Source organism: Dromiciops gliroides, chromosome 6 (assembly GCF_019393635.1).
Source record: "Dromiciops gliroides isolate mDroGli1 chromosome 6, mDroGli1.pri, whole genome shotgun sequence".
Lineage (NCBI taxonomy): Eukaryota > Metazoa > Chordata > Mammalia > Microbiotheria > Microbiotheriidae > Dromiciops > Dromiciops gliroides.
In genome coordinates this window covers 171735418-171746164 of record NC_057866.1, presented here as the reverse complement: position 1 = coordinate 171746164, position 10747 = coordinate 171735418, and positions in this window count along the sequence as shown.

Sequence of the window (10747 nt, the reverse complement as noted above, 5' to 3'; positions counted from 1 at the left end):
GAATCTAGGAAAGGCAGCAGGGATGTCTACTTGCCTATCTTGGTAATTAAAAACTATTGAGGTGTTAAAAGGTGAAACTGTTTTTATTCATACATGGGAAGATAATATGTCTAACTCATAAGAACTTTCTCAGTATTGTGCAGCTGAAAGGAATAAATTTAGACAGAGTATACAAGTGGGAACTGATTATGAAGGCATTTAATTTTTGTTTATCTTTTTTTTATTTTGTGGGGCAATCAGGGTTAGGTGGCATGTCCAAGTTAGAGCAGCTGGTGAGTGTCTTATGTCTGAGGCTGGATTTGGGCTAGGGTCCTCTTGAGTCCAGGGTGGATGCTTTGTCCACTGTGTCACCTAGCTGACCCATAATGACATGTTTAAAACATAATTAAGGGTTTAGAGGATTGTATTGGGAGAAAGGGAAAGAGAGAGGTAAAATGGGTAAATATCTCACATAAAAGAAGCAAGAAAAAGCTTGTGGAGTGGAGGGGAAGTTGGGGCAGGAGAGAGGGAGTGAATGAGCCTTACTCTCATTAGAATTGGCTCAAAGAGGGAATAACATTCCCACTCAATTGGGTCTGGTAATATATCTTGCCCTGTAGGAAACTGGGAGGGGAAGGGAATAAGGGGGGAGGGGTGAAGGAAGGGAGGACAGATTGGGGGAGGGGCAGTCAGAAGCAGAACACTTGAGGAGGGATCGGGTAAAAGAAGACAGAAAATAGAGTAAATATCATGGGGAGCGAATAGGATGGAGGGAAACACAGCAATAGTAACTGGGGAAAAAATTTGAAGCAGAGGCAAGAGCAATGTAAGATGGTGGTGATGTTAGTGATGACGATGATGGTACTTTGCTGGGCTATTGTGAAGAAAATTCATTGTCAGGTATAAGGTAATATATAAATATTAGCTATTATTGTTGTTGCAATAATCAACCTTGTGGGTGTTTTGTGAGGAAACCTCCCTTCAAAGTACTACATGGAGGGCAGCTAGGTGGCACAGTGGATAAAACACCAGTCCTGGATTCAGGAGGACCTGAGTTCAAATCTGACCTCAGACACTTGACACTTAACTAGCTGCATGACCCTAGGTAAGTCATTTAACCCTCATTGCCCTGCAAAAAAAACCCCCAAAAACGAAACAAACAAAAAAAAGAGTACTTTATAAACGTAATTTATTATTTAAAAAAAAAAAAAAAAGATGAGCAGGATGCCATCAGGAAAACCTGGAAAGACTTATATGAGCTGATGCAAAGTAAAATGTACTGTATACAAAATAACAGCAATATGGTTGGTTGATCTGCTCTCAATGACTTAGTTATTTTCAGCAATGCAATGATCCAAGACAACTCTGCAGGACTTATGAAAAATGTCATCCATCTACAGAGAAAGAACTGATGGTATCTGAATACAGATGGAAGTATATTTTGTTGTTGTTAGTTCCTTTTTCTAAAGTGTTTTTGTCTCCTATGTTTTGCATGACTGCACATGTATAACTTATAATGAATTGCTTGAGTTCTTAAAGGGGGTAGGGTGGGAGGAAGATAATGTGGAACATAACATTTTAAAAATCAATGTTTCAATTTGTTTTTACATGTAAGGTGGGAGAAAATTCTAAATTAATTAATTAAAAATAATTAAAAAAAACATTGAGGAGTAACTGGGTGGCACAGTGGCTAGAGCACTGGCTTTGGAATCAGGAGGACCTAAATTTAAATTCACTCTCTGGCACTTAGTTGTTTGATCCTGGGCAAGTCACTTAACCCTGATTGCCACCACAGCACCCCGCCCCCACCGATAAAAGACCTTTTGATCTCATCTCCCACATCTCCCAGGCTAATCTCGTCACTGTAAATGTTGCAGCTCCTTAGCTACTTTTCTTTTTTTTTCTTTTTTTGGTAAGGCAATTGGGGTTAAGTGACTTGCCCAGGGTCACACAGCTAGTGTCAAGTGTCTGAGGCTGGATTTGAACTCGGGTCCTCCCGCATCCAGGGCCAGTGTTCTATCCACTGTGCCACCTAGCTGCCCCTTTAGCTACTTTTCAAATAGGGGGTGAGAAACATCCAAAAGAACCCCACTATGTGGACTATGCCCTAAGCCATTTATGACTCATAAAGCACCGAGACTCTAGGTTCTCTCAGTACATTTGGTAACTTGAGATCTCTGATGCATTTACTATGGAAGTGTATGATGGATGTGAAATCCCTCTGGCCCAGGCCTTCTCTATTGTCTTAAAATTTCTGAAATTCATTATGTACCATAGTCCTGTTTCTCTTTCAGCCTAGGAACATGGCTGGTACTTCCAAAAATGCTTTTGAAGATTTTCGTGAAGAGATCACCCACTCCATCTGCTTAGACTAGTTCACTGAGACAATGATTACTACCTGTGGTCATCTCCTTTGTAAAAGAGTGTCTAAGGATCCTCCATTTACCTGCCAGAAGTGCAAGGGGAATTGTAAGCTCTAGGGGCCACATGCCAGGTCGGCACTGGGGAAATTTAGTCATAGTTGCCAAACATCTCTGACCTCTTCTCTACAGTACGTCAGCAGCCTGACCACCTATGACAAATAGAAGAACAGAAACTGTTCTGTGCAGATCACCATAGTCCAGCCTGTGGCAACTATTTGCCAGTCTTGACACACATGGGACACCAAGTCTTTCCCTTGGAAATGGTGAGAATGATAAGGTGAGATTCTCTGTTCAGTATAAATCCCAGAGGAGAAATTTAGTCCTTTTGTGAGCCTTTAGATAAGCAGCATGGTATAATGGAGTTGGAAAAATTTGACTTGGTTCAAACCCTACCTCATGCCATTACCAGCTGTGTGGTCATGGATAATCACTTAACCTCTCTAAGCCCAAGTTTCCTGTTCTATAAAATGAGAAGTTTGAATTCAGTTTGACTTTTTTAGTCCTTTCTGTTCTAAATTTACATAATCATATGATTGTATGATCCTAGAATTATTTTTTTTGTTTTTGTTTTTGGGTTTTTTTGGTGGGGCAATGAGGGTTGTGACTTGCCCAGGGTCACACAGCTAGTAAGTGTCAAGTTTCTATTCTGGATTTTAACTTGGGTCCTCCTGAATCCAGGGCTGGTGTTTTATCCACTGTGCCACCTAGCTGCCCCCTTGAATTCTTTTTAATGCCACTTGAGGACACTTACCCTTTTGATTAAAACCCTCCCCCTGGGCCCATGTGACATCTGTGCATCTCAGGTCTTATAGATTCAAAGCTAAGATCATAACTGTCTTATTCTCACTGGCTTTACACAATCGTCCCAAACTGGGGACTTCTCTGTCCAAAAATGGAGGTTTCACAGATGCCAATTCATATTTCTCTTTTAGGACAAACTCCAAGAGATGTTAAATGATTTATGAGGAAAAATGAGATTGAAATTGTACTAGCTGAGGAAAAAGAGAAGTATGTATGCCACAAGGTAAGTGTCTGTATGTCTTGGAATGTATGAAAATAAGCAAGGTTGTGTGAATTCAACCCAGGTTTGCAGGAAGTGGAAATTTTCATGAAAGAAAATAGTATCTCTAGGCCAAGGATCAGGGCCCACAAATTTTCCCAGATATGGGAAGTAAGACTTAGTAGGTGGATTTAAAAAATTGCCACAGATAAAAATGTCATTTATCTTTTCTGTTCCTTCTCTTATATCTTCTATTGACAGGCCAATGTACAGATTATGAAACAGACTATTACATCAAAGTATAGTAGAATGTACCAGTTCTTCGGGAAATAAGAACAGCAGCACCTAAAGTGTGGACAGGAAAGAAAAAAAGAACTTGGAAAAATCAAAGAAAATTGAGTTGAAACTGTCCCAACACATTCAAGACCTGCAAAGGATGACTGTACACCTAAGACTGGATTTTAAGAAAGTAGATTTGAAAATGGTCTTGGTAAGAGTTTTAAGGAACATTAACATAATGTTTTGATACTGTAAAGTTTGAATTATAGTCTATTGTGGGGCTAATGTCTTAGTCCTTGTCAATTCATAAGACCATAGAATCATACAATTTGGAGCTAGAAGCAACCTACTCCAACCACTTCCATTTTACAAATACAGAAACTGATGCCCAGAGAGAGGTGAAATGATTTGTCCAACATCACACAGGGTCGATCTGGCTTCATATCTAGCATTCTTTCTATTGTACCAACTTGCCTCTTGAGTTAAACCTAGATATTGTTTTGTTTCAAAGGCATTTTTGTCTTCACAGGAAAAAAAAAAGATTTAACATTAATTTTCCTTGATCACGCAACAATTGAAGTACTAGCGATAATCTTACATGTCCACAGGGGAGGGCACAAATGTTGTGGACCCTAGAGACTGTTACATGGAGGATACCTTTAAAGGAAGAGAACAAATATTTATTAATTGCTGCTATGTGCTAAGAACTGTGCCATATGCTTTTCAAATGTTATCTTATTTAAAGTTGAAGGAACTGAGCTGTTTAAATACAAATGAGAGGTTTAAAGAGAATATAACTATAATTGAGAAGCTGAAGGTATATCACAGAGGTTAGACATGTTCTGCCTGTTGCCCAAACTAGACACTAGGGGACAATAGAATAAATGGATAGAATGATGATAATGCTTTGCATGCTGTTGAAGGCTAACAGCAATACTGTAAGGTACTATAATACTGTAAAGAATAACAGGTGTTATTCCCATTTTACAGATAAAAGGACATAGACCCTGAGAAGTTATAACTCACTTATAGTCCCAGAGGCAAATATTAGAAGTAGGATTTGAATTCAGATTTTCTAATTTCAATTTCATTCTTCAATGTATTATAGAATGCTGTCATTCTACATAGACTTTGACCTTATATAAGAAATGTATAATTAAAAATTCTAAATGTGGGTTCTAATCTGCCCCCCCAGTTTTGGGGGAAACTGACTAAAATCACTGATAAATGAGTTTCGTTTTTTTTTAAGGGTTTATTGTAACATAGTAAAAAGAGAAAGATTGAGAACAGATTTTGTATAGCCTGGAAATCCTGACCTTCCTAAACCTCTCACTTCTGAAGTCCTCTGCCACCAAGCTGATGTCTCACACCAAAAGAGCAAGAACTCTCTTGCCAGCGTCTGCTTCCTCCTTCATGTTACCCTCCCAGAAATGGGAGCTTCTTCAAGCTGATTGGCTAATGTCATTCAAATTCATTGATTCACTGGACCCAAAAGTGGTCTCTATATAAAGCTCAAAGTTTTTAGCTTCTGAGAACAATACCCTCTTAAGTACCAGCCAGATGTGCTTACAATCTAGTTAACTGGAAGTAAGCTAGTCAGCAGTCAGTCACTTTATCCAATTCAATCAGTTTAAATCAATCTCCAGGTGGGCCCCTGAGTATCTGCTAAATCTCATCTACCACATTCCATTATCTTGACACAGGTAAAACAAAACTTGACCCTATTTTCAAAGCTTTCCAAAAAGAAATCGGGCTGCTTTTTGAAGTAGCAAGCTCTTGGGATAGCCCTTCCATTAGAGACTGAATGTTCACCTTTGTGAATGTTATAGACATAATTCCTACATTAGGGACAGGTACAGTGGATAAAAATTAAAGATGCTTCTAATTCTTTAAGATTTGATTTTTCTAATCAATAACAACAAAAGGTCTTAACCTCAGTTTGCAAACCTTTAAGCAGTCTGTAGATGGACATCAAGGATTCCAAGAACTTAGATGAGGAGGGAAAATATTTATTTTCACTAGCTTCTAATTGAAAAGTAACATTTCTTTCAATTATTTTTAAATGTTCTGGAAAGAGATCTATAGGCTTTGAAAGCCCATCAAAGGTGGATCATGGTCACAAACATTAAAAACCCATATTGAAGAGATAGAAAAGTGAAGAATAGTAGCTTATTTACCTCTTGGAGCTTATGGATGACAGTGGCTAAAAACCTGGGGCCAACCATGACCTTGATGTTCTTGGACTGGAGTTCTAATTCAAGCCTATACATTATTTAGTTACAAGTTGTTAGATGTCAGCCCTTTGGGCCTCTTTTTAAAAACCCATACCAGTCATAGGGAATAAACATTCCTATTACCCTAGTCTCTACCATTCCAACTTCTTTAAATCACATCCTGTTCTTTTGGTAAACTAGTAAGCCAAGGGAAAATGACATACCTTTCACATTATAATTTTCTTAGGAGAGTGCCTCTCCAGGAAGAAACAGAATGTGCTTCTAAACAATCCTTCCTAGATTTAACTTTTGTAATTAACACACTTTATAAAAGTTTACTCTGGGAGAGGAGACTTGGGGGAAGGTTACTGGGATTTCTACAAAAGACAATATCATACAAATGGAATGGGGATCAGAAAACTAAACTTGTGGAGGAAAATCATTAAATGCACAGAGCTCCTGATACAATCACCCCAAAAACGGCAATAAAAGAACCCCTGGAGCAAAAAAAAACCAAGAAAAAGAAAGGCTGAGATTATTTTCCAGCCATAGACAGATTAAAGGAGGCCATGCTGGACTGTGAGAAAAGTCCAACCCTGTGATCTCACCAACAAAGATCTGAGGCACGCTGCACCAGAGGAACTTGCCCTAAGCCTCTGAATGAGCTGTGGGACCAGAGTCTTCTGGAAAAGAGCTTGAAGTTGGGTGAGAGGGCTGAAAGGCTAGCTGGGGAGAAAGTGCAGGGCTGTCAGTGGGACTGAGGGAAGAATTTGGCTGTCCAACCCCAGCAGGGAACCTGGAAGAAATCCTGAGATGTGGGAGTCTTAGGTGGGGGAGGGGCACAGGCTTGTTGGGAACTAAGAACCATAGCACACAAAGTTCTCCTGGGTGGTTACTTAGTAAGTTAGCTTGAGGTTATCTGTGAACCAGAGAACAGGCCAAGCAGGAGAAAAACCTGCCCTCCCTCAAACAAACACCTGGGGCCCTCTGAAGCTTGGGACAGTGTAGCTTGGAAGTAGGGCCCCACTTTAGAGGGAGTTAAAAGGCAAATAAAAGATGGCAAGATGAGCAAGCAAAGAAAGTTGAGAACTATTGAAAGTTTCTTTAGTAACAAGGAAGATAAAGGTGCACCCTCAGAAGAGGATAACAACCTCAGAGCCCCTAGGTACAGAGCTTCCAAGAAAATATGAATTTGTATCAAGCCATGGAAGCACTCAAAAGGGACTTTGAAGAGAAAGTAGGAGAAATAGAAGGAAGATTTAGAGATGTGGAGGAAAGAATGGAAAGAGAAATGAAAAAAATTCAGGAAAGTCATGAGAAAAAAGTCAACAGCTGGAAAAGCCGAATGGAAAAAGATAAAAAAAAGGTATCTGAAGAAAATTATTGCCTAAGAATTAGATTGAACAAATGGAAGCTAGTGACCTTGAGAAACCAAGACACAGTAAGGCAAATCCAAATGAATTTTTAAAAAATAGAGGGCAATTTGAAATATCTCCTTGGAAAAACAGCTGACCTGGAAAGTAGATCCAGGAGAGATAATTTGAAAATCATTGGACTATCTGAAAACCATGACCAAAATAAGAGTTTAGATAGCATCTTTTAAGAGATTGTCAGGGAAAATTGCCCCGATGTTCTAGATGAAGAAGGTAAAATAGAAATTGAAAAAATCCACTGATCACTTCCTGAAAGAGATCTAAAAAGGAAAACCTCCAGGAATATTATAGCCAAATTCCAGAGCTCCCAGGTCCAGGAGAAAACATGGCAAACAGCTAGAAAAAAAGTAATTCAAATACTGTGGAGTTACATTAAGGATAAAACAAGATCTAGCAGTATCTACATTAAAGGACTGGAGGGCATGTAATAGGGCATTCAAGAGGACAAAGGAACTGGGACTTCAGCGAAGAATCATGTACCCAGCAAAACAGAGTAGCATCTAATTATCATTAAAAAATCAGCTAGGGGCAGCTAGGTGGCACATTGGATAAAGCGCCGGCCCTGGATTCAGGAGGACCTGAGTTCAAGTCCATCCTCAGACACTTGACACTTACTGGCTGTGTGACCCTGGGCAAGTCACTTAACCCCCATTGCTCCACAAAAGAAAAGAAGAAAAAAAGATCAACAAGTCCTGGAAATGATTTGTTATATCAAGCCAGGGATTTGGAGAATAATTAGAAAGCTCCAGCAATATCACCATTGCTATCAAGGATCAGGTTTGGTCAAATTGAGGCTAGAAAGGGAGTCAGTTTACTTCAATGATAGAAAGAGACAGTGGTTTTTCTCTATTAGAAACACAGTCATCCTACTAGCTGCTATTACTACTCTGCACTCTACATAGTAACAGTAACATTGTGCAATGATCAACTATGATAGTCTTAACTCTTCTCAAACATACAGAGAAGATAATTACAAAATATTAATGATGAAAAATGTTATTCATATCCTAAGAAAGAACTAAAGGAGTCTAAAGCAGACAAAAGAATACTGTTTTCACATTTTTCTTAGTTTTTTTTTCCCCTTTAGACACTATATATTTTTTGCAAACTGTTTCTTCTTTCACATCATGATTAACATGGAAATAGATTTTATATGATTGCCCATATATAACCTATATCAAGTTGCTTGATCTTATGGAACGGGGCGGGGAAGAAGGAGGAATACTATTTGGAACTCAAAATTTTATAAAAAAGGAAGATTAAAAATTCTTTATATGTAATTAGAAAAAAAATGAAATGCAATGAAAAATGATAATAGCTAGCCTGTATATAACACAAACAAATTGCTTCATAAATGTCTCATTCTATCCTCACAACTATGTGAACTAGGTGTTATTATATTCCCTTTTATAGACATTCAGAGATTCAGTGATTTTCTAGAATACACACACCTAGTAAATGTCTGAGGAAGGATTTGACTCATATTTTCCTGTTTCTAAATCCATCACTATCCACTGTGCTCCCTGGCCCCATCCTGGATCCAACATGATCATTATCTTTCCTTTATACCTTGCTTGTCCTGTCCTTTATCTATACTTTTGTGAAATCTTACATATTTTTCAAAAGTCAGACAAAATTCTACTAATCCCATAATTCTTTTGCTGAAAATACACCTGAAAATAATTATTTCTGCTTCCATCTCATAGAAATTTGCAAATATATTATTATGCATGCTCCATTTTGCTTTATTTTTTACATTGTGTAGCATATGAATGTCTCATGTACCCTCTGAAAAATCTCATGAAGACATAGACCTCTTGAAGAACAGTAAAGAATTAACCCTTCTGGGAAGCCAGGTAATTCAATGGATAAAGCACTGACCCTGGATTCAGGAGGACCTGAGTTCAAATATAGCCTCAGACACTTGATTAGCTATATGACCCTGGGCAAGGAACTTAACACTCATTACCCGCGCCCCCCCCCCCCCAAAAAGAATTAACCATTCTTTTTTTGTTAATTTTGATTTTGATTTTCAGTCCCAAATTCTCTCCCATAACCCTTCCCCAGCCCAATGAAAAGGCAAAATAAATGATATCCATTATACATATGAAGTCATGCAAAACATATTTCCACATTAGCAATATTTGGGGAGGGGGGGAGGAAAAAGAAAGTGAAAAAACATGTTTCAATTAACGCTTGATTTTTCTCTTCTCTGGAGGTGGATAGGATTTTTCATGATGAGTCCTTTGAAATTGGCCTGTATCCTTGTATTGATCTAAGCAGTTAAGAATTTCACAGCTGATCATTATTACAACACTACTGGTAGTGTGCACAATTAATCTTTTCTTTCTTTCTTTTGGGGGGCAGGGCTGAGGGTTAAGTGACTTGCCCAGGGTCACACAGCTAGTACGTATTTGAGGCTGGATTTGAACTCAGGTCCTCCTGAATCCAGGGCTGGTGCTTTATCCACTGTGCCACCTAGCTGCCCCCTACAATGAATCTTTTCAAAAGATCCCATGATATGTGAGAGTAGATGCTATGGTCATATTAGGGAAATATTCTGTACTTTAAAAATGCTTAGAGGGAGCAGTCTTTAGTACCAGTCTTTGGGCATTAAGCATTTATTAAAGCATAGTTGGGGCGGGGGTACAGCTAGGTGGTGCAGTGGATAGAGCACTGGCCCTGGATTCAGGAGTACCTGAGTTCAAATTCGGCCTCAGATGCTTGACACTTACTAGCTGTGTGACCCGGGGCAAGTAACTTAACCCTCATTGCCCTGCCCACCCCCCCAAAAAAAAAGCATAGTAGGTATTAGAAAAAAGAAAACACATAGAGTTAAGAAAAGGCTTATCTAGCCTAGAGTTCTATCCTGGTCTGGTTCTTCCTCAAGTCCTTCTTCTATGAGCCTGCTTCAATCATGAACTCTCTCATACTGAGTGTGGAAGATTTTTATAGGTCTGGAGCAGAGGCGGTCCTTACACCCTGCTTCAAGCTGATTGGTAGGCATCATCCAAATCCACTGGTTCACTGGACATGAAGATGTTCTCAAGTTGAGTTCAAAGTCCTTAGCTTCTGAGAACTATACCGCCTTAAGGGCTGGCCAGGTGTGGCTACAATCTAATTAACTTTAAGTAGACTAATCAACAAAGTCAGTCGCTCTCACTTAATTCAATCAGTTTAGATTAATCTCCAGGTGGGCCTTTGAGTATCTGCCAAATCCCATTATTTTCTCACGTACAGAGTAGGCTACAGACAGGAGAGTCAAAAATCAAACAAAAGTTTAATTTCAAAGTGAGGGAAATGGCTTGCAAGCAAGGACACATGTGCTGGAGTCCAACTCTTAGTGGGAGAACCCGAGGTAGTGTGGGGAGATCTCAACACTTATACTAATGGCTGAGCAGTTAGCTATAGCCCTGACAA